Source organism: Macaca mulatta, chromosome 7 (assembly GCF_049350105.2).
Source record: "Macaca mulatta isolate MMU2019108-1 chromosome 7, T2T-MMU8v2.0, whole genome shotgun sequence".
Lineage (NCBI taxonomy): Eukaryota > Metazoa > Chordata > Mammalia > Primates > Cercopithecidae > Macaca > Macaca mulatta.
Genome location: NC_133412.1, coordinates 107,063,786 through 107,087,470, shown reverse-complemented (window position 1 = coordinate 107,087,470; position 23,685 = coordinate 107,063,786).

Sequence of the window (23,685 nt, the reverse complement as noted above, 5' to 3'; positions counted from 1 at the left end):
TTACTGTTTATTATTACCATTAGTGTCAAAGAACACATAAAAATAATTGTGAGCTAAAAAACATTTGGAGCAACTCAAAATCTAGTTGCTCCAAATGATTCGTTTATGATCAGGCTAGATTAGATTGCAAATAAAATCAAGCCGTGGCCTTTTGGTTCACAACATAAATGACTTTTAAGCTTCTTAAGTTGTGTGATCTTATCACAGAGATAGCAGTTGTGCCTACTTCTAGGAGAAGGTGCAGAAAGGCACCGCTTGGGTACTGCTGGGATGTTTTACGGACAGAACATATGTATATTACTTTAGGAGAAGCACCAGCAGACCAGATGTATCTTCCTTCTACAGAATCCTAGCATTGCTTGAAAATTCAGCAGCTCTTTCCTAAGCCATAAAATGAATGGAAAAAGGCAGTGGAAAGTAAAGTTTTCATAGAACCATAGGAGACAGGATCTGGGAGAATCCGTCAAATCCTGTGTCCCTCAATAGAAGAAGATCCTGAGACCCAGAGAGGGGAAGTGATTTGCTCCAAGTCTCACATACTCACCAACTGAGAGTCAGAACTGGGGTCATGTTGGCAAATAGTGAATAAAAGAAGTCTTAAATTCAAAGCCTTAGAAAGTAGAAACTTTTGGCCGGGTATGGTGGCTCATGCCTGTAATCCCAGCACTTTTGGAGGCTGAGGCGGGTGGATCACTTAAGGTCAGGAGTTCGAGACCAGCCTGACCAACATGGAGAAACCCTGTCTCTACCAAAAATACAAAAAAAAAAAAAAAAATTAGCCGGGTGTGGTGGCGCATCCCTGTAATCCCAGCTACTTGGGAGGCTGAGGCAGGAGAATCACTTGAACCCGGGAGGCAGAGGCTGCAGTGAGCCGAGATCATGCCATTACACTCCAGCCTGGGCAACAAGAGCAAAAGTCTGTCTCAAAAAGAAAAAAAAAAAGAAAGTAGAAACTTTTTCAAGGGCCTAGCATAGGTCAGATCTCGACTGGGTTTTGGTACTCTAAATTCAGGATTAACATAGGAAATATTCATCATGTTCTGTATTTTTTTCTTTTTGTTTGACCTTGTTCTGTAATAACAATTTTGTACTTGTTTTTTAATGTACCCATTGATAAGAAGAATATATGGTAAGCAAGGAGTAAAATGAATTAGCTGTCATGTGGAACGAATTTTCAGATTTTTTTTAAAAGCAGAAAATCAACTCCTGTTTGTTGATATTTTGGGCTGCTTACCCCTCCTCCCCATTTGCTAATGTTTTCCTTTGCTCGTGTATGCAAAAAATTGTAAAAACATAAACAGTGAGCAAATCATAAAACGTAGGATTCCTTATGCTTGTGTATCTAATTGTACTAAATGTGTCTGAGGCAGGACAACTCCCATCTCCCACAAAATCCAGGGTGGATTATTTATTTATTTATTTATTTATTTTTTGAGACAGAGTCTCGCTCAGTGGCCCAGGCTGGAGTGAGTGGCTCAATCTCGGCTCACTGCAAGCTCCACCTCCCGGGTTCCCGCCATTCTCCTACCTCAGCCTCCTGAGCAGTTGGGACTACAGGCACCGCCACCGCACCCGGGTAATTTTTGTGTTTTTAGCAGAGACGGGTTTCACCGTGTTAGCCAGGGTGGTCTCGATCTCCTGACCTCGTGATCCGCCTGCCTCAGCCTCCCAAAGTGCTGGGATTACAGGCGTGAGCCACCGCGCCCGGCCTGGGGTGGATTTTTAAAAAGCATTTTAGGACTTGTTTTCTTATTGGGCATCTCCCAGTTTTTAAGGTGTTCCTGTGCTAGAGATCTCGTGGATGTTTTCTTTATTTTTATGCCTCCTTGTACCCACTCTATTGCATCCTGCATTAGTGATTCCATCCATAATTGTGACTTTAACTTATCTGTAGGGAAGGCTTCCAAATCAGTTTCCTATCCTGATTCCTTAGGGCATTCTTTACCCTCACCGTACCTAGATCTCAACTGTTAAGAGGAAACCATACTGTCTGTAATTAGCAATTTTGCAAAAACAGCCTGTAAATGCATATTAGCATCACCTGATTATTGAGCGCCTAGTGGATCCATATCTCTGTACCTGGATACAACACAGGAGGGAAATGATGTGGTTCCTGTCCTCAGAAACTCCTGGTCAAAGAAGGTTCCTGCGTCAGGTATGTGCAAGATGTGAAAGCCATAGATATAAACAGGTGTCACTGAAAATAGAAAGATATTTCCATGTAAACAGTATATAAACTTGGCCTTCAGTGGTATGAGTGGAGCCAAGAATAAACCATTGGCAGTACTATCACATGGGGGAGGATAATAGAAAGAAAGAAAGTATATTTAAGAAGAGAAAATGAGGGAAACCACAAGGAAAGACAAATGCAGGGGCATACACATCACAGAAAATCTCGGAATCTTGGTAAGCTTAGACGAGATAGATGTCAACTAGTCAAACCCCCAAGTAATGCTTGAGTTCCTCTACAGTGTTTCCACACAGGTGTGTTTTACACTGCTGCCTGACAAGTTTCAGGGACAGGAAATAAGCTGACAAATACCCCTGGAGCCCACTCCACACTGGACTGTGATAATTATTGGAATGTTCATCTAAAAGTTACATAGAACCTAAAATTGCCTTAACGTCATTTTTCCCCCCCGTTGATTTTGATTTCTCTCTGGGGTCCAAAAGCTAGCTCATGTCTGTCCCTGGCTTTCAAACCTCCCGGCTTGGGCCTGGTATGACTCGCTGCTTCATTGTGTATTGTGCGCTCCAGGGCTCCTTCAGTTCCCCAAACACACCCAGCACATTCTTGCCCCAGAGCCTCCTGACTAGAGCACTTGTCTCCTGCCTGTGGCGTGAAATTTAGGTTTTCACTCAAATGCTACCTTTTCAGAGGAGCCTTCATTGACCACCAAAGCTAAAATAAGCCCACTCCTGGAATGCTAAATTTAATGACATTAAAAAAAATATATGTATGGCAAACGCCCTATAAGCCAACTCAAAAGACCAGTGAAAGTCTGGGGAAAATACTTCAAACTCACATAATAGGCAAAGGACTAAATTCCCTAAAATATAAAGGATTTCTGCAAATCAGTAAGAAAAAATTAAATAACCCAATAGAGAAAAACCCGGCAAAGGGTATGAATGGATCATCAAAACAAGAACATCAAGAAGAACCTTACATATGCGGCTCAGACATAAGGAAAAGTGCTCAGACTCACTGATGGTGGAAAACAAAGGAGAGAGAAATAATTTTTTTAACCTGTCAAAGTGACAAAGATAAAACAACATTGATAATAACGTTGTATCAACAAGGGTGTGGGAAACAGCTTCCCTCATATTATGCTGATGGGACTATAAACTGGAACAATTTCTTTTCTTTTTTTCGAGACGGAGTCTCACTCTGTTTCCCAGGCTGGAGTGCAGTGGCGCGATCTGGGCTCACTGCAAGCTCCGCCTCCCAGGTTCACGCCAGTCTCCTGCCTCAGCCTCCCGAGTAGCTGGGACTACAGGCGCCCGCCACCACAACCGGCTAATTTTTTTTGTATTTTTAGTAGAGACGGGGTTTTACCGTGTTAGTCAGGATGGTGTCAATCTCCTGACCTCGTGATCCACCGGCCTTGGCCTCCCAAAGTGCTTGGGATTACAGGCGTGAGCCACCGCGCCCGGCCTTAAACTGGAACAATTTCTATAGAGAGTGATTTAGTAATATTTACCAAAATTAGAAATACACAAACCCTTTAACGCAGTGATTTCACTTCTAAAATTTGCCTTTCAGATATGCTTCTAAGTATGGGAATTGATGTATGTACCAAAGTACTCATGGCAGCCTTGGATGTACAGTAATAGCAAGAAACTGGAAACAATATACAGATCTATCAGTGGGGGTGGGCAAGTAAATTATAGTGTATTTACATGATTAAACATCATGCCATTACTAAAACGAATGATGCAGATCTGTATGTGGCCCTGAAGTGCTCTGAATGAGTTTTATGTCGACTATAGGCATTTATTGTATTTATCTTTTTTAATTTTTAATTAAGTTTTTTTTATTTTTAACTTTTGTGGGTAAATAGTACACAGTGGAGTACTATTCAGCCATAAACAAGAATGAGATCCTGTCATTTGCAACACCATGGATGGAACTGGACGTCATTAAGTATGTAGGTGTATATATTTACAGGGTACATAAGATATTTTGATATAGTCATACAATGTATAATAATAAACATAACATAAGGGTAAATGGGGTATCCATCACCCCAAGCATTTATACTTTCTTTGTGTTACAAACAATTATAGTCTTTTAGCTATTTTAAAATCTACAATAAGCTATTGTTGACTGCAGTCACCCTGTTGTGCTATGAAATTACTAGCTCTTGTTCGTTCTTCTAACTATATTTTTGTACTCACTAACCATTCTGACTCTCCCTACCCCACTCTACTGTCTATCTCCATGAGTTCAATTGTTTTTTAATTTTTTTTGTTTAGTTCCCACGAATAAGTGAGAACATAAAAAGTTTGTTATTCTGTGCCTGGCTTATTTCACTTAACATAAGGAGTTCCAGTTCCATACATGTTGTTGCAAATGATGGGCTCTCATTCTTTATGACTGAATAGTATTCCATTATGTACCACATTTACTTTATCCATTCAACCGTAGGCAACACTTAGGTTGCTTCCAAACCTGGCTATTGTGAATAGTGCTTCAATAAATTTGGGGGTGTAGATATCCCTTAATATACTGATTTCCTTTCTTTTGGGTATATACCTAACAATGAGATTGCTGGATCCTATAGTAGTTCTATTTTTAGTTTTCTGAGGAAAACTAAACTGTTTAACTAAAACTAAAAAGAAAACTGAACTGTTTCAAACTGTTCTCCATAGTGGTTATTCTAATTTACATTCCCACCAACAGTGTACAAGGTTTCCTTTTACTCCACATCTTCACCAGCATTCATCATTGTCTACCTTTTGCGTGAAAGCCATTCTAACTGGGGTGAGATCATATCTCATTGTAGTTTGGATTTGCATTTCTCTGATGGTCAGTGATGTTGAGCACCTTTTCATATACCTGTTTGGCATTTGTAAATCTTCTTTTGACAAATGTCTATTCAGATATTTTTCCCATTTTTAAATCTGATTTTTGGTTTTTCCCTATAGAGTTATTTGAGAGCCTTATATATTCTGGTTATTAATCCCTTGTCAAATGGATAGTTTGCAAATGTTTTCTCCCATTCTGTGGGTTGTCTCTTTGCTTTGTTGATTGTTTCCTTTGCTGTGCAGAAGTTTTTTAACTTGGTGTAATCCCATTTGTCCAGTTTTGCTTTGTTTGCCTGTGCTTGTGGGGTATTACTTAAGAAATCTTCACTCAGTCCAATGTCTTGGAGAGTTTCCCCAATGTTGTTTTGAATAGTTTCATAGTTTAAAGTCTTAGATTTAATTATTTAATCCATTTTGATTTGATTTTGCATATGGCAAGAGATGGGGGCTAGCTTCATTCTTCAGCATATGGATATCCAGTTTTTCAGCACTGCTGATTGAGAGACTGTCTTTTCCCTGATGTATATTCTTGGCACCTTTGTTGAAAATGAGTTCACAGTAGAAGTGTGAATTCGTTTCTGTGTTCTATATTGTGTTCCATTGGTCAGTGTCTGTTTTTATGCCAGTACCATGCTGTTTTGGTTACTATAGTTCTGTACTATAATTTGAAATCAGATAACGTGATTCCTCCAGTTTTGTTCTTTTTGCTTAGGATAGTTTTGGCTATTTTGGATCTTTTGTGGTTCCATATGAAGTTCAGGATTTTTTTTTTTCTATTTCTGTGAAGAATGTCATTTGCATTTAGATAGGGATTGTAATGTCTAGATTGCTTTGGTAGTATGAACATTTTAATAATATTGATTCTTCCAATCCATGAACATGAAATTTCTTCATTTCTGTGTGTCCTCTTTAATTTCTCACATCAATGTTTTATAATTTTTATAGAAATTGTATTTATTTTCTTAAAGTGGCTCCCTAAAATTGTATCAGTTTCAGGACCCACAAAGCTTGGATACACTCCTAACCTTAACACAACTGGGAGATAGATAATCTCCTATGAGTAACAGAGGCTCCATTGCACAGTGATAGGAGGGGGATATGGTAGTACTATTTTTAGTTTTCTAAGGAAAATTGATCTGTTTAACTAAAAAAGAGAACATGGGCAGTGGGGTGCAATAGAGAACAGGAATGGAACAAAACTGAGAGTTTGAAAAACGTACCACAGGTCATTATGATATGCTCCACCACTTTGAAATCCACTACTACTCTGTTCAATGCATGAGTCCCCAATCCTGCATAGCCCTCCACCCCATTCTCCTTAAGGCTTCAAAACCACTCTCACTTTCACATGAAGACTAAACGCTGCAGGTAAAGTTCAGGTGTCCTTCATCCATTTAATCACAACTCCCTGCCTTTATCAGCCTAGTTCTCCCAGCCCTTGAAGTGCCCCTAAGGAGCTCAGACTAATGGATCCTAATTCCAGAGTCGTTTCCTCTCCCTGGGTTTTCTGATCTCTAATTTGAAATGCAGCTACTCTTCTTCATCTCATGTTTATCAAGAAGATAGCAATACGCTGAAGACATTCCCAGATCATTCTCTAAGCTCCTCAGTCTTCTTGGAGGCAAGCAGCCTCTAAACAGTTCTTATCTTTTAAAAGTGGCGTGAGTATTCACTTTTTATGTGTTTCCTTTTTGCCAGTTGTCTGACAAAACTGATGCTGCTTCTGGGAAGTTTTGGAGAAATTTTGAGGAGGCCAAATGAGTAGTAAGCAGGCTAGCAGGAAGCGTCACAGTCACGTAAATCAAGAAGTGAAGTTACGCGGGGCTTTTTCAACCACAATTTTTTTAAAAAGCAAGGGAGGTGAGGCATGGAACATTTGAAAAATGGAGAGGCAGGCTTAAGAGTAGTGCCACTGTGTTTAGTAAGACATGATTCCATTTACTTTTCTAATTTTCCTTCTTTCCTTCCTTCTGATGAAACAAAAACTTCAACTGAGCTTGCCCAGGTGCGGTGGCTCACTCCTGTAATCCCAGCACTTTGGGGGGCCAAGGTGGGTGGATCACCTGAAGCCAGGAGTTCCAGACCAGCCTGGCCAACATGGTGAAACCCCATCTCTACTAAAAATACAAAAATTAGCTGGGGGTGGTGGCACGTGCCTGTAATTCCAGCTACTCGGGAGGCTGAGGCAAGAGAATTGCTTGAACCCGGGAGGTGGAGGTTGTGGCGAGCCAAGATCACGCCACTGCACTCCGGCCTGGGCAACAGAGCAAGACTCCATCTCAAAACAAAACAAGACAAAACAAACTTCAGCCAAATGCAATTTAAAGACGTCTAATTGAGCAATGAATGATTTGCAAATCGGGAAGCCTTCCAAGCCAGAATAGACTCAGAGACTCCAGCACAGCCACGTGGTGGAAGAAGATTTGTGGACAAAAAAAGGAAAGTGACATACAGAAAATGGAAGTGAGGTACAGAAACAGCTGAATTGGTTATAGCTCAGTGTTTGCCTTCTTTGAACACAGTCAGAGCAGTTGGCTACATTTGATTGGCCAAAACTCGGTGATTGGCACAAGTGTAGGCTACAGTCTGTTTGCACCTCTTCTTGTTAGTTTATGATATACAGAAAAACCTTTAGGCTGAACTTAAATATGTAAGGAGACAGCTTTAGGCTAAATTTGTTTTAGTCCTTCCTTCCTTCCTTCCTCCCCGGCTCCCTTCCTTCTTTCCTTCCTTCCTGCCTGCCTGCTTTCCTTCCTTCCTTACCCTTCCTGACTTACCTTTAATGAATAAAAATACCTAAAAATATTTTATATAAGTTTCTTTTGTTATTAATATGATTTTGTGGTGTTTCTGAGGCTCTGCCTTCATCTGATTTGCCTTCAGACTTATAAAATGAAGGCACCTTCAGGGGGTGCCCACACTAAAGATTCCAATTCAAATCCACAATGATTTGGTAGAAAGTGGTTTATTCCTTTAAAATTGAATTCCACCTTGAATATAGTTATATTGAGCGTGAACAAAAGAAATATGGCAGAAACCAGCCACTCCTGATCAGTCAAAGAATTTTGTCAGACCCTTCAACCTCCATCACCCTCTGCAGCCCCCTCCACTTTTTTTCCCAATTGTCTTCCCTCTTCATCTGTGGGGTGTTGGTTCCAGGACCCCTGCAGATACCAAACTCTGAGGATGCTCAGGTCCCTGTGATATGGTTTGGCTGTGTCCCCACCCAAATTTCATCTTGAATTGTAATCCTCATTATCTTCACATAATGTGGGAGGGACAGAGTGGAAGGTAAGTGATTCCTGGGGGCAGTTTTCCCCATGCTGGTCTTGTGATAGTGAGTGATTTCTCATGAGATCCGATGGTTTTAGAAAGGTCTGGCATTTCCCCTGCTGGGACTCATTTTGTCTCCTGCTGCCCTGTGAAGGGGTGTCTTCTGCCATGATTTTAAATGTCTTGATCCCTCCCCAGGCATGTGGAACTGTGAGTCAATTAAACCTCTTTTCTTTTTCTTTCTTTCTTTTTTTTTTTTTTTGAGATGGAGTCTCAGTCTATCGCCCAGGCCAGAGTGCAGGGGCACGATTTCAACTCACTGCAACCTCCGCCTGCCCTGTTCAAGCAATTCTCGTGCCTCAGCCTCCCTAGTAGCTGGGACTACAGGCACATGCTACCATACCTGGCTAATTTTTGTATTTTTAGTAGAGACGAGGTTTCACTATGTTGGCCGGGCTCTTGAACTCCTGACCTCAGGTGATCTGCCGTCCTCAGCCTCCCAAAGTGCTGCGATTACAGGTGTGAGCCATCACGCCTGGCTAAACTTCTTTTCTTTACAAATTATGCAGACTCAGGTATTTATTCATAGCAGCATAAGAATAGACTAATACACCCTGTTATAAAATCATGTAGGATTTGCATATAATTGTGAAAGGAAAATATATCTCAGGACTCCAAAATCACTAAGCCAAATGAAGTCAGGCAAACCTGCCTCTCATTTTATTCCTAAATAAGATAGCTACAAAGATAAAAAAGCTACACACCTCCCTCACAATTTCTTCACAAGGAAATTCCTTGTGGGCGTCAAGTTCTTTTCCCTAAAGTGGTTCTGTTGAATTTTACCCTGGCAATGTAAATTGATAATTTATCTTAACAGGCACAGGCAAAGGATAGAACTAAAAAGTCATTTCTCTGCTCACCCGATATCTGCATATCTGATTGATTCGATTCCTCCTCCCTATTGTTTATGTAAAAATGCAGATTCACTGAGCCAGACTAAGGCATAAGTGACTATTCCACCACTCCCCTCTCAAATATAAATTGCGTATTTAGTGCAAGGCTGACCAAAGACTCAAAAGATTGCAACCTTTTGTCCCTTATCTACCTATGACCTAGAAGCCCTCACTTTGAGATGTCCCATCTTTTTAGACTGGACCAATATACATCTCACACATACTGATTGATGGCTCATGTCTTCCTAAAATGTATACAACCAAGCTGTGTCCCCACCACCTTGGGCACGTGTCCTCAGGACCTCCTGAGGCTGTCACGGGCGTGTCTTTAACCTTGGCAGAGTAAATTTTCTAAATGGATTGAGACCTGTCTCAGATACTTTGGGGTTCACATAACCTACGCACATCCTGCTGTACACTTTAAGTCACCTCTAGATTACTTATAACACCTAATACAAAGTGAATGCTATGTATATAGTTGTTGTATTGTTTTGGGAATGATGACAAGAAAAAAGCCTGCATATGTTCAGGACAGTAGCAACCATTGCAGGTGTAACTACATTTTTGACCTGTGATCAGTCAAATCTGAGGATGTGGAATCCACAGGTATGGAGGGCCAACTGTACTGGCAGAAAAAAGTAGAGGCAGAATGAGGTGCCAGCTGTATTAGAATAGACTAATACACCCTGTTATAAAATCATGTAGGATTTGCATATAATTGTGAAAGGAAAATATATCTCAGGATTCCAAAATCACTAAGCCAAATGAAGTCAGGCAAACCTGCCTCTCATTTTATTCCTAAATAAGATAGCTACAAAGATAAAAAAGCTACACGACCAGAAACGTGGTCGACTCAAGTTAGAGAAAAGAGGCTCCGTTGCTGGGGATCACACTAAAGGGGCACGGGCCTGCCTCCCATCAGGACTCAGTGCTCGAGCAGGGAAGCCCACACAGGTAGGTGCATCCGCCAAGCCCAGAAGGCTGTGCGCTCTGTCATGAGGACCTTGGAACAGGGGCATAGTGTGGGTTGGGGTGGGGTTGGGGTGGCAAGGAGTAGTCTCAGCACCAGCCCCCAGGGTTTTCATGAACTTGTCACCATGAGGAGCTGAAGAACGAGTACCAGCAGCCACAGTGTGTTCCTTGTGGCTCTGAGGGCTTACAGAGGCTCTAGGGGGCTTTTCAAGACATCTGTTCCTGAATGGGATACCAAAGTTTCAGAGGCTTTTCCTAAGGCCTAAAGTCGGCAGAAACACTGTCAAAGGCCTCTAAAATAAGAGGGCTAATCAATGGGAAGACTCAAAAGGTATTTGTGGCATAATAAGAAATAAATTCTTATAGAACACCAAATAAAAGTTGCTTAGTTATACCAAGTAAAAAGAAAAAATATGTATATTTGATTCTTGTCCCCAGTACCTATCATAGGCTCCTAAAACCCTTGGAATTTCCTGAGTGATAAGAGCATCTTTTGTTATTCATAAGGAGCCCCTTTTGATCATACCTGAGATGAGATAAGTCAGGGTGGGGCCAGTCACCAGAAAGACCAAGTGTGGAGAGGATTAGAGAGTAGGATATTTTAGCCCCACCCACCAGCTTCTTGGAAGGGGAGAGGGGCGATGGAGATTAAGCTCTGTAGAAACGCTTGAACAATCCTCAATGAGCTTCCGGGTCACTGAACATGCATAGGTGCTGGGAGGGTGGTGTTCCTGGAGAGCACTTGGGAGCTCGGTAGCACCTCCCCCATACCCTGCCCCCTCCACCTCTTCCTCTGGCTATTCACAAAGTGTGCTTCATTGAGTTCTGTGAGCCATCCTAGCAAATTAGTCAAACCGGAGGAGTGACTGGTGGGAACCCCGATTTATAGCCAGTTGATCAGAAGTATAGGTGACAACCAATTGCTTGCAAAGTGGGAGCAGTCCTGTGGGACTGTGCCCTATACTGAGAAGAGCTGGACACTGTGTGAAGGACTCTGAGAGCTCTTTCAAGAGAAAAATGAGCCCATGTTGTAGCTACATGAGGGTTGATCCCTTCAGGAGATTTGATGCTTATAGCTCTCACCCAACTCCAAGCCCCAGCAGCTAGCACCAAACCTTCATCCTGTTCTCTTTGCCTCTGTGGTGCCTACCCCCAAATCCATTCTCTACACTGCGACCAATGCCACTTTTTAAACAATAAAAATGAAGTCCTGCATCCTCCACAACTGAAAAGTCTCCAACAGCTCCTAATCTCACTTCATAAATAAATAAATAAGCAAGCCCAGGGCTCAGCAAATATTTTCTGTAATGGACCACATATTTTAGGTTTAGCCCGATACCGTGTCTACTGTACTGTTGTGCTGCAGCGATTGACTACACGAGAGTGAGGCCATAAAAGAAACAAAGTTTGAGGCAATCACTCTCAGGGTCATGCAAGTGAGAAAGTAGCCACAGACAACATGTGAAAGAACAGGCAAGGCTATTTCAAGGAAACTTTATTTGGCCCATGGCTGTATGCACCAAGCTCTCACGTCCATCTTTGCATTTGCTCTTCCCTCTTCCTGGATGCTCTTCTACAGATTTTTGCATGGATGACTCCAAGTGCTAGGTAACTCAGTAAACAGATTAGACATATATTTGGAGAATCAGCACGGTCCTAAAACAAGAAAATAATTTTAAAAGAGTTTTTAGATATTACCATAGAAGTATTCAAGTAGTTGCCATTGGGAAGAAAGCAGAAGTGTGTTGACCTTGTTTGCAACTTTTTTTTTTTTTTGAAATAGGGTCTCACTCTGTCACCCAGACTAGAGTGCAGTGGCGCGATTATGGCTCACCACAACCTCTGCCTCCCAGACTCAAGCGATTCTCCTGCCTCAGCCTCCTGAGTAATTGGGATTACAGGGGCACGCCGCTATGCCTGGCTAATTTTTGTATTTTTGGTAGAGATGGGGTTTCTCTACCATGTTGGCCAGGCTGGTCTTAAATTCCTGAACTCAAATGATCCACCAGCCTTGGCCTCCCGAAGTTCTGGGATTACAGGTGTGAGCCACCACGCACGGCTGTTTGCATTTATTTTAAGGCTTGGTTGATTATTTTTATTTTGAATTACTTGGGGTAGAAGAGAGAGAAGACCCTATAATATCATCATGTTTAAGACATCGAAAGTCTCTCTTTAAAAATAATTGTTTTAAACTTTTATTTTAGGTTTAGAGGTACATGTGAAAGTTTTTTTACATAGGTAAACACATGTCACAGGAATTTGTTGTACGTATTATGTCCTCACCCAGGTATTAAGCCCAGTACCCAGTAGTTGTCTTTTCTCCTCCTCTCCCTTCTCCCACACTCCCCCATCAAGTAGACCCCAGTGTCTGTTGTTTCCTTCTTGTGTTCATAAGTTCTTATCATTTAGCTCTCACATATAAGTGAGAACATGTGGTATTTGGTTTGCTGTTGCTGCGTTAGTTTGCTAAGGATAATAGCCTTCAGCTCCAACCATGTTCCCACAAAAGACATTATCATGGTATATATGTATTCCATGGTATATATGTACCACACTTTCTTTATCCAATCTGTCATTGACGGGCAATTAGATTGATTCCATGTCCTTGCTATTGTGAATAGTGTTGCAATGAACATTTGTGTGCATGTAAGACCTCTAAAGTCTCAATGTGGCCCTGCTGGCTCCTTCTGGTAACTCTGGCCTCACGGCAAGTGTTGCCTTCTCAGGCAAAGTTTTTCCCACTACAGACTTGGTGGTATCCCTCCACACCTATTGCATTTAGCTGTTTCACTTTCTCACAGCATTCAATCAAACTTGAAATTGTTGTGTTCATTCATGTACTTTCTTGTTTGTTTATTTATTTATTTATTTGAGACGGAGTTTTGGTCTTGTTGCCCAGGCTGGAGTGCAATGTCACGATCTTGGCTTACTGCAAACTCCGCCTCCCAGGTTCAAGTGATTCTCCTGCCTCAGTCTCCCGAGTAGCTGGGATGACAGGCATGTGCCACCATGCCCGGCTAATTTTGTATTTTTAGTAGAGACGGGGTTTCTCCATGTTGGTCATTCTGGTCTCAAACTCCTGACCTCAGATAATCTGCCAGCCTTGGCCTCCCGAAGTGCTGGGATTATAGGCGTGAGCCACCGTGCCCGGCCCCTTCCTTGTTTATTGTCTTTCTTTTGCATGTGGTTCTCAGAAGCACAAGGATCTTGTCTGTCTTCTTTGTGTGTGCATCTGGCACTGAGTACGGTGCCTGGCACATGGAAAGAATGAAAGAAAACATTTGTTGACTGAATGAATGGGACAGATGCCTAACTGAAGAACGCAACAGCTAAAACTGCTTCTAGAACTTGATCTGATTATAAGTGAAAATCTCTGGTTGTCCTTCACAGAGCCTTAAAAGTGACTTAGAAACCAGTTTAGAGAACCGCATCAACTTTACCTAATAGAGTTAAATCAATTTAGGTCAAAGCAAATTTGTCAACCGAAAAATTGGATTTAGGCCAAATTACACTTGGTAGAAAATTTTGCTGTGACATCTTCAGAAAATGTTTTCAGCTCTTTATTTATCTTTTATCCACTTGGTCTATTTTCCAAAAATGTTTATTTTTTGAATTCCTGCTTTTTAAGATTTTAATTAACTTGTGGCTTATTCTCTAGAGAAACACAGCAATCGAAGCATCTAACAAATACAGAATGTACTGAAATTAAATCACATTTTCTTCATTTCTAGGCATGAATATGTAAAGAAATATGCAGAGCATTCATTCAGCATATAGTGAACAGCTGATTTGTGTCAGGCACTGTGTTGGGCACTGGAAATACTGTGGTGAACAGGTCCCTGCCCTCATACTCCCGTGGGAGAGAAACATAAAAAGATCCATTTAACCAAACAGACAAACAAAAATGTCATGTTTTAGTAGGGACTACACAGGAAATAAACAAGGAGCTGAGATGGACAATGCTGACATCCTATTAGGTTGGTGCAAAAGTAGTTGCTGTTTTAGCCATTACTTTCTTTTTTCTTTTCTTTTTTTTTTTTTTTTTTTTTGGAGATGGAGTCTTGCTCTGTCACCCAGGCTGGAGTGCTTGGCTCACTGCAACCTCTGCCTCCTGGGTGCACGCCATTCTCCTGTCTCAGCCTCCCAAGTACCTGGGACTACGGGCGCCCGCCATCAAGCCTGGCTAATTTTTTTGTATTTTTAGTAGAGACGGGGTTTCACCGTGTTAGCCAGGATGGTCTCGATCTCCTGACCTCGTGATCCGCCTGCCTGAGCCTCCCAAAGTGCTGGGATTACAGGCGTGAGCCACCACGCGCGGCCTCATTCTAGTATTTTTAAATAGAAGGAATTTAACATAAGAAATCAGTCTTAGAAGTGTTGGGAAGTTTGGAGGAACCAAAAGGGGAAGATGTGTTAACCTAGAGATAAGTATCTGCAGAAAATCACTGCCACTTGAAGGGCAGGAGGAATACCAGGGAGGGGGTGATGTTCTCAGAGCCCAGGAGTGTCTGGCATCTGACAGTGCAGGAAGCTACCGATGCTGCTGGAGCTGGCCACTGCCTGACACATATGCGGCTGCTGGAACTGCTAAAGGCTACTGGAGCTCCTGCAGCTGCCAGTCACTGTGACGCCCCTTTCCAGAAGAGCCTAAAACAAAACAACAACAACAACAAGAAAAATGGGTCTCTCATTTCATGCATCTTCTCACCAGTGCTTCCCATTGGAGCATCTAACTGGGCCGGCTGGCAAGGGAATCTGGGAAATGTAGTTCACAGGATTTCAGCCACCTCCAGCAAAGCAGTGCAGAGGATGCTGGGAATGGTACTTAGCTCAAATAAGCCAATGACCCATGGAGGAATGAAAGATTTGTTTTTAAGTAGCAAAACAATCCCATATCCTTAAAAAAGTTCTTTTTCTTTCTTTCTACAAAAGCAATATGTGCCCATTAGAAAAATATTAGAAAACATAAACAACAGAACATAAGAAGGTCCATATTCCCACTTACTCAGAAACAATCATTAATAACATCTTGGCACCTCTCTCTGTCTCTCACACACGGACTCTTACCTTATATTCCATCTTATAACCCATTATACTAGATACATTCAATAAAACATTGGCTTTGTTTCATCTAGCTTCCAGTGTTATTTATGTTCTACCAACATTTTCCTATTATAAATTATAAATATTTTCCTATTAAAAATATATTTTATAAATATAAAAATTTCCTATCTAAATATAAATATTAAGAAAGGAATTGTCTGGAAACAAATTTGCTATTTAAGGAAGCCATTTGTGAATGATACAATTGTAACCTCCAATTTGACTATTATGTGATTGTTTGCTTAGGTAAAAGACAAAAAACTATTTATTTTAACTATAAGGTAAAACGTCAGGTCTTATCCTGTTCATTTCCTTTTTGAGGAAGAAAAAACGCCATTAGTAGAATTTCTGAGCTGGAAATGAGCAGGCTAGAGGTGGAGAGGAGCTGCAGCTACAGTCTGCACTAGAACCACCCCGTTGCCCCATCTGGTTTCCATGGAGTCAGACTTCTGATGGGGAAGCTGGTCCTCTGGAATGTGCAGAACGCAAGACACCCGGGCAAAGTGTCTTTAAGGGCAGGGACTGTTTATTATGGCTATGGGGTGACTACAGATTTCTTCGGTGTTATCTGTTAGAATGCTTTTGAGTGCTAGTAGCTGAAAGCCACAACTTAATTTGGCTTTACAAATAAGGAAATATACAAATATATTATACAAATAAGGATATATATATATATATCACATAACTGGAAGTCCAGAGGTAGGAGAGGCTCCAGGGACAGTAAGATAGGCAGCTCAGTGATGTCACCAAGGTCCCAAGTTCTTTCAGTACTCTGCTCTGCCTTCCTCCATGTTGGCTGCATCCTGAGACTGGCTCCCTTCATGGGGATGTGATGGCTGCCAGAGGCCACTGGGCTATCTGTTTCCCTTCTTCATGTGCAGCAAGAAAGAGAAAGAAAGGGAGAGACCTCTCCCTTTGTATCAATTCTCTTCAGTTCAAGCAGGCCAGTAGTTCTCAGCACTGTTGCACATTGAAGTCACCAAAGTGCTAAAGCTGTATTCATTACAGTCATGCTCTGCAAAATGACATTTTGGTCAACGACAAACCACATGTAGGATGGTGGTCCCATAAGATTATAATATAGTACTGCATTGTTACTGTACCTTTTCTCTGTTTAGATATGTTTAGATACACAAGTACTATTGTGTTACAGTTGCCTACAGTATTCAGTACAGTAACATACTGTACAGGTTGGTAGCCTAGGAGCATTAGGCCAAACCACAGAGCCTGGGATATAGTGCGCTATGCCATCTGGGTTTGTGTAAGTGCACTCTATGATGTTCTCAACAACGAAATTGCTTAGTGATGCATTTCTCCAAACATATCTCCTTTGTTAAGTAATGCATGACTGCACTTGTTTATTGCTATTATTTTATTTTTATTTTGTTTATTTAATAACATAGTATGTAGCATTATTTATTTATTTTTTCTTTTCAAACTGCAGATACCTAAAGCTTTATCTTCAAAAACATTAATTGATTAATCTGGGGTGGGGTCCAGCTGAGAGTCATTTTTCAGAAGCTCCCAAGTGATTCTAGGGTACAACCAGGGTTTTCAATCACTGGATTTGGCTGGTGCAGGTCACCTGCCCACCTCTAGACCACTAACAGTTACCAGGGTAATGACATAAACTGATTGGCTTGGAATGGTGGGTCTCAAAATATGGTCTCAGGCTAGCGGAAGCAGCTCCTGGAAACTTGTCAGAAATGCAAATTATCAGGCCCCATCCCAGATCTACTGAATCAGAAACTAGGGGTAAGGCATAGCGCTTTGTGATTTAACAAGCTGGCCAGGTGATTCTAGTGGCCACTAGAGTTTGAGACCCACTGCCTTAGAGCAATCAGGCTCTTTCTCTGGAGGGAGGGAGAAGGTAAATATATGGCCAAAAGCAGAGAGGTCTGTCGGAACTGGGAAGTCCAGGGCCAGTGGAGCTTAGCACTGCCTACTCCCACTTCCAGGCCAGGAGCAGGAAAGGGCGGGATCAGCTACCTGAACCCCAGAGACCCCTGGCTGTAGAAAGAGGGCCCCACAGCAATGGTGCCACTGACCTTCAGCCACTGATATGAACTGTTAGGAAAGGAAGAAGGCACATTCTGTAGGTAACCATTCATTTTGACCCTGGGGATTTTGGGAACCGTTTCTGTAGGGCTAAAGGGCTACGAAGAATTTAGTATCACTTCCCTAAAAACCCTACAAACTTATTTCTACCTCTGCAAACTTCAACAGGATCCGGGAAAAGAAAAAGGCCACTAGGTAAAAAACAAAGAAATCTGAACAAAATCAGGACTTTGGTTAACGATGTATCAGTATGGGTTCATAAAATATGACACACGTACTATACTAATGTCAGATGGTAACAACAGGGGAAGTGGGGTAGACAGGCACTCTGTGTATCAACCTTCCCGACTTGCCTGTAAGTCTAAAAGTGTTCTAAAATAAAAAGTTTACTCCAAAAGAGATACAATGAACACTGTACAAAGAAACAATTTGACAGTATTTTAATGATCTATGCAAAGGCTTTTTAGACACTTTCAGCTTAAATGAGAGCTGAGTTGGAAAACATTAATGAACATTTCTGATACTGTCACACTTCCCAGAATCTGCACACGGCCAGAATGATCAAAGAGCAGATGAGAGAGGCTGAAACTTGTCTATGTGCTGAGAAACAAGAACTGATAGAGAAAGTAACTTTCTTTGCCATCCTCTTAGACCTGGGAAAGGGTAGGATAGCTCAACTCCTCAGAGAGAAAGGGACATAATCAGATCCTTCCTTCTCTAAACCCACTTTATACCAGTGAGCTCCAGACCATAAATTTACTACAGGCACTTTCTTCTTATTTCATCAGCTCCACTAAAATAAATTCACTCCTGCGTCCTGAGGGGTGGACCACACACTCCACCACAATGAGGGGCAGCTTATTACCAACCGTTCTCCACAGACCTGCGCATCACTAAATCTATGTTGATTCCTGGAAATCCTGGGCCATAATTGGAATGGAGCAGGGAGCAAAACCTAATTTGTAGTTTGGAAAATGACTCTTAACGTAGTGTACTATATAATTTACGGGAAGTTTTGCTTATCTCCCTTCTGCACCAAATATCAGTAAAGAAACCAATAATTAAACTAGTCATACAGGTGAAAGTGTTCTAACTGGAGTTACAACAAGAAATAGAGTACTTAAGGGCAGAAACATTTTTATGCCAGACAGGTGGCTCAAAATGGTTCTCCCTCCGCACCCCCATGTTACTACCTTGGAATCTCTCAGATTTTGTCCTACATTGTTATACTCTTACAGTGTGACCTTGGGCAAGTTCCTTAGCCTCTTTATTTCCCATTTTTGTCATCTTCACAATGGGGAAGAATAATAGTACCGATTTCTTGGTGGTGCTATAAGAATTAATTGAAGTAATGTTTGTAAACTTTTAGCACAGTACCAAGTGTTGCAAAAATGTTTAATGGACCAATAAATAAGATTGCCTTTGCTCACAATGAAGTCATGCAAAATAATGATAAACCTTCTGATGATCTAGGATGGCAAACACACACACAAAAAATATTCAGGTACCAGCTAGGAGGAAGAGAACCTCAGGTATGGCAGTACTTTGATGGAAAAGAAGATATGTGGACAGTTTTCATTAGAAATAAAAAACGACATGATGGAACCTTCCCATATTTCTGTTGGAAATGTAAAATGGTGCACCTATTGTGAAAAACAGTTTGGTGGTTCCTAAAAAGTTAAACATTGGCCGGGTGCAGTAGCTCATGCCTGTAATCCCAGCACTTTGAGAGCCCAAGGTGGGTGGATCACTTGAGGTCAGGAGTTTGAGACCAGCCTAGCCAACAAGGTGAAAGTTCGTCTCTACTAAAAATACAAAAATTAGGTGGGCATGGTGGCAGGCACCTACCACCCAGCTACTTGGGAGGCTGAGGCAGGAGAATTGCTTGAACTCAGGAGGTGGAGGTTGCAGTAAACTGAGATGGCACCATTGCACTTCCGGCCTGGGCAACAGGAGTGAAACTCTGTCTCAAAACAAACAACAAACAAACAAACAAACAAACAATTGGCTGGGTGTGGTGGTAGGTGCCTGTAATCCCAGCTATTTGGGAGGCTGAGGCAGGAGAATCGCTTGAATCCAGGAGGTGGAGGTTGCAGTGAGCCGAGATTGCGCCATTGCACTGTAGCCTGGGCGACAAGAGCAAACCTCCATTTCAAAAAAAAAAAAAAAAGTTATAAAATTACCGTTTGCACCCAAAACTGTACTCCTAGTTATATTCCCCAAAAAATTGAAAACAGGTACTCAAAATACTTATGCATGCCTGTTAATAACAGCACTATTATAATAGCCAAAAAGTGGCAACAACCCAAATACTCATCAGTGGATGAGTGGATAAACAAATTGTGTTCTATCTACACAACGGAATTATCACTCAGCCATAAAAAGAAAGAAAGTCCTGGTAAATGGTACAAAACATCATGCTAAGTGAAAGAAGCCAGTCACAAAAGGTTGCAGATTATATGATTCCATAATTAGGAAATATCTAGAATGGGCAAATCCATAGAGAAAGCAGATTGGTGGTTGCTAGGGGCTTGGGAGAGGAGGCAATGGGGAATAACTGCTTAATAGGTACAGTCTTCTTTTGGGGTGGTAAAAATGTTTTGGAACTAGAGAGAGGTGGTGGTTGCATAACATTGTGAATGTACTAAATGCTAATGAATTGTTCATTAAAACATCATAAATTTTATGCTTTGTGAATTTTACCTCATTAAAGTAAGAATACATACATACATACATAGGACAGTGTTATAGTTGAGAAGGCAGAAGCGTCCCATGCTTCCTCTTCCACTCAACTGAGACTCTTCGGTTTCCTCATCTGTAGGAAAATGAAGTTGAATTAGGTGACCACTAATATCCCTTCCAGTTCAAATTTAAAGGTAAGGAAACTCAACATTTTTCTTTCTCCTCTACTCCTCCACATGCTTGAAAATGACTGCATCTGTACTGCAGATGCACACTGGAAGACAATGTTGCTATAATTAAATTACAGGGAAATTAATTTGTTTTAGTTATTATGGAAAGGTATTTTAATATTCATTATTATGACACAAATTAGTGGACAAATAACTAAAGCAAATGCACTTTAACAATTAGCTTGGGTTTTCCCTCTCTGATGCTCAGATCCAGAGCCTGTGCCTGGCTCCAGCCTGTCTGTGTTCCTCCATGCAATCACACACTATGATTTTTGCCAGTCACAGTATCTCTGATTCCTCTGCCAAATGCAGTGCTGGCAGCCCTGAGCTGATCGGGAGGTCCTTGATTGATTAATGAGTGCCCTTGCCAAGCAGGGATGGTGCCAAGGGACTGAATTCCTCTCTAAACTGCCCATGCTTTACAACCAATGTAATCTAGAACGGTTGTCACTAGAACTCGCTTAGACTATTGCTCTAGTTATAACTAGTTACAATTTTACTTTGAAGTCTTGGGTCAACATGTTCATTCTGGAAGGTGGGTGTATAATTTTCTGTATTTTATTGACCACCACCCCTCTACCAGTGATTGTCGGCTTCCATTCCTTTGTAAATTCCCTCCTTCTCATTCCTAGGAATATAAGGTGTATCTACAAAAAACCTTCAGCTAGAAACATTTCAGCCAGTTACTAAGGATTATCTGTCACCTTCCCCCTTTTTGATTCTGTCCCTCTTCAGGGATATCTACTTCTGAGATTTACACAGTCCCCAAAGCTGCAAAACGCACAACCCAATGCCAACCAGGGTCTACATTCAGGCTGCCTTAGACCAGGTTTCTCCTGGTCACCCTGTTATCCAGAGTGCCCCTGGAGGAGATCACTGCAGGAGGCAAATCTGTTCCTTCTGTGCAGGGTTCAAGCAGAAGTGGAGAGGAGGGCTTGCCTCCTTTTTGGTACTGCACTCCATTTCACTCCTTGCTGCAATTTTTTTTTTTTTTTGAGGCCAATTTCACTTTTGTTGCCCAGGCTGGAGTGCAGTGCCATAATCTCAGCTCACTGCAAGCTCCACCTCCCGCGTTCAAGTGATTCTCCTGCCTCAGCCTCCTGAGTAGCTGGGAGTACAGATGCCTACCACCACTCGTGGCTAATTTTTGTATTTTTAGTAGAGGCGGGGTTTCACCATGTTGGCTAGGCTGGTCTCAGACTCCTGACCTCAGGCGATCTGCCCGCCTTGGCCTCCCAAAGTGCTGGGATTACAGGCGTGAGCCACTGCGCCTGGCCTCTTGCTGCAATTTAACAGTCCTCCAGCTTTCACTTGACGTCTCTGGCTCCCACCACTCAAATGTCCACTGCTCAGACAGACAAAGCCGAGAGACAAATGCCCTGTAGAACTCCTAACTGCTCCCTCCACTGGCCTCTGTTTTGTGCTGGGTCAGGCTAATTTGCCTGACTCTTTTCCAGTGACTTCTCTTTGGGGAGGCTCCCAGCCCCTTTTGCAAATAGATCCTTCCAGATAAGCCCAGACATACTGAATCCCAAGTGGAGGCTGCTATGGCTCAGGGTTAGACATTGAGTTCCCAGTAACTATTTATTAGCCATCCACTATGTGCTAAACACTGGGGTTCCAAGGATGATGGTCTCCTCTCATCATGGAGCTGCCTTGGGAATTTAGACAAGAGCTCTTTGAGCAGTGATGGCCTATTCAAGCCTTTACCCCAAGGAGGGGTACCTCCTGCTCAAAGGTAATACCAAAGGTGCCAACTAATCACTGACTTGGCAGAGAACCTCTCTCAATATAACTAGACGTTTCATCAAAGTTTCTCAAGCACTCCACCATTGACTGCTCCCCCTCAACATCCCCCAGGTTATTACTCAACCACGTGCCTCTGTCTCCTTCTTTCCAACTTGTAGCAGTACCTTTCCTCTTCTACTCTTTGTTCTTGTCCTGGATGTCATTCCCTTTCTCCCCTCAGAGGCAGAGAGGAGAGGGCTGCTGGAGGAAGAAGAAAAGTGAAAAAGCTGTAGAAATTTGTTTCCACAATAAACAATATCTGAAAAGCCTGTACATTCTTTTCTTCAACTTAAATAAAGAACCTGAGTGTACACTAATATGAAGTAAAAAAGGTGCAAATAGGCCGGGCACAGTGGCTCACGCCTGTAATCCCAGCACTTTGGGAGGCCGAGTGGGCGGATCACCTGAAGTCAGGAGTTCCAGACCACCCTGACCAATATGGAGAAACCTCATCTCTACTAAAAATACAAAATTAGCCGGGCCTGGTGGTGCATGCCTGTAATCCCAGCTACTTGGGAGGCTGAGGCAGGAGAATCGCTTGAACCTGGGAGGCAGAGGCTGTGGTGAGCAGAGATCACACCACTGCACTCCAGCCTGGGCAACAAGAGCAAAACTCTGTCTCAGAATAAATAAATAAATTAATTAAAGGTCCTTTTTTTTTTCTTTTTTTCTTTTCTTTTTTTTTTTTTTTTAAAGGTGCAAATAGCTTTGCATGCAATTTATGAATTTTTCTTTTCTTTTTTTTCCTGATTCTGATCGCTGGTGTTCAGTAGGAAAGGGAATCAAAACTCCATAAAGCAAATTGACTTATCTGTAGATAACCAAAGTCTTTTCAGTGGTGTCTGTCCCTCTTGTGAAAGTACAGCTGCTTGTGGGAAAAGTAAGAGACCTAGAATACAGTGTACCTTTTGGGGGACATACTTCTGTTACAGAAGCATGTGATTAATTTTGAAGGTAGAATTTCGGAACATCATATTTTAATAGGAAGCTTGAAAGATAAGTAGAGGAAAACATCAAGCAAAGCAAAATACACCATTTGCAGAGTTCAATCAGATATGACTCAGCATTTCTTCATTGTGCTCATCCCCAGCTCCTCAAGCACATAGTGCCTTGCACACAGTAGGGGCTGAGGGAAATATTTGTTAGTGCATTAATTGTAGTTAAAACTAGATACCTCCTAATCTCTCAGTGGCTTGAACTGGGTCAAACAGCAGAGGAATGGGGTAAATAAGGAAAGACACCAGGTAAAGGTAGAACAAGACCACTGCTTAATAAATATATTTGTTTTTGGGGTTATTATTTTGCTCAAAAGTCTATGAGATGACCAGCCCAGAATGTGGCAGTTAATTCCATTTACATTTTCAGTGTGGGATCCAGGTTTTCAAGTTTATTATGTGATTTTATGCAAAACAATATGCAAATCCAGCGCATTCTAAAAATTCAGTCTGTTCTCCAGCCGCTCCCCTGGTCACAAACAACTAAGGTTGGCGCCGGTCTCTTTGGGATCCTTCGTGGAGGGGCAGAGCAGGCGGGGGTGACGGGCCGAGGGGCGGGGGAAGGGGCGGTCTGGGAGGCGGTCCCGGGGCGGGGCCCGTGAC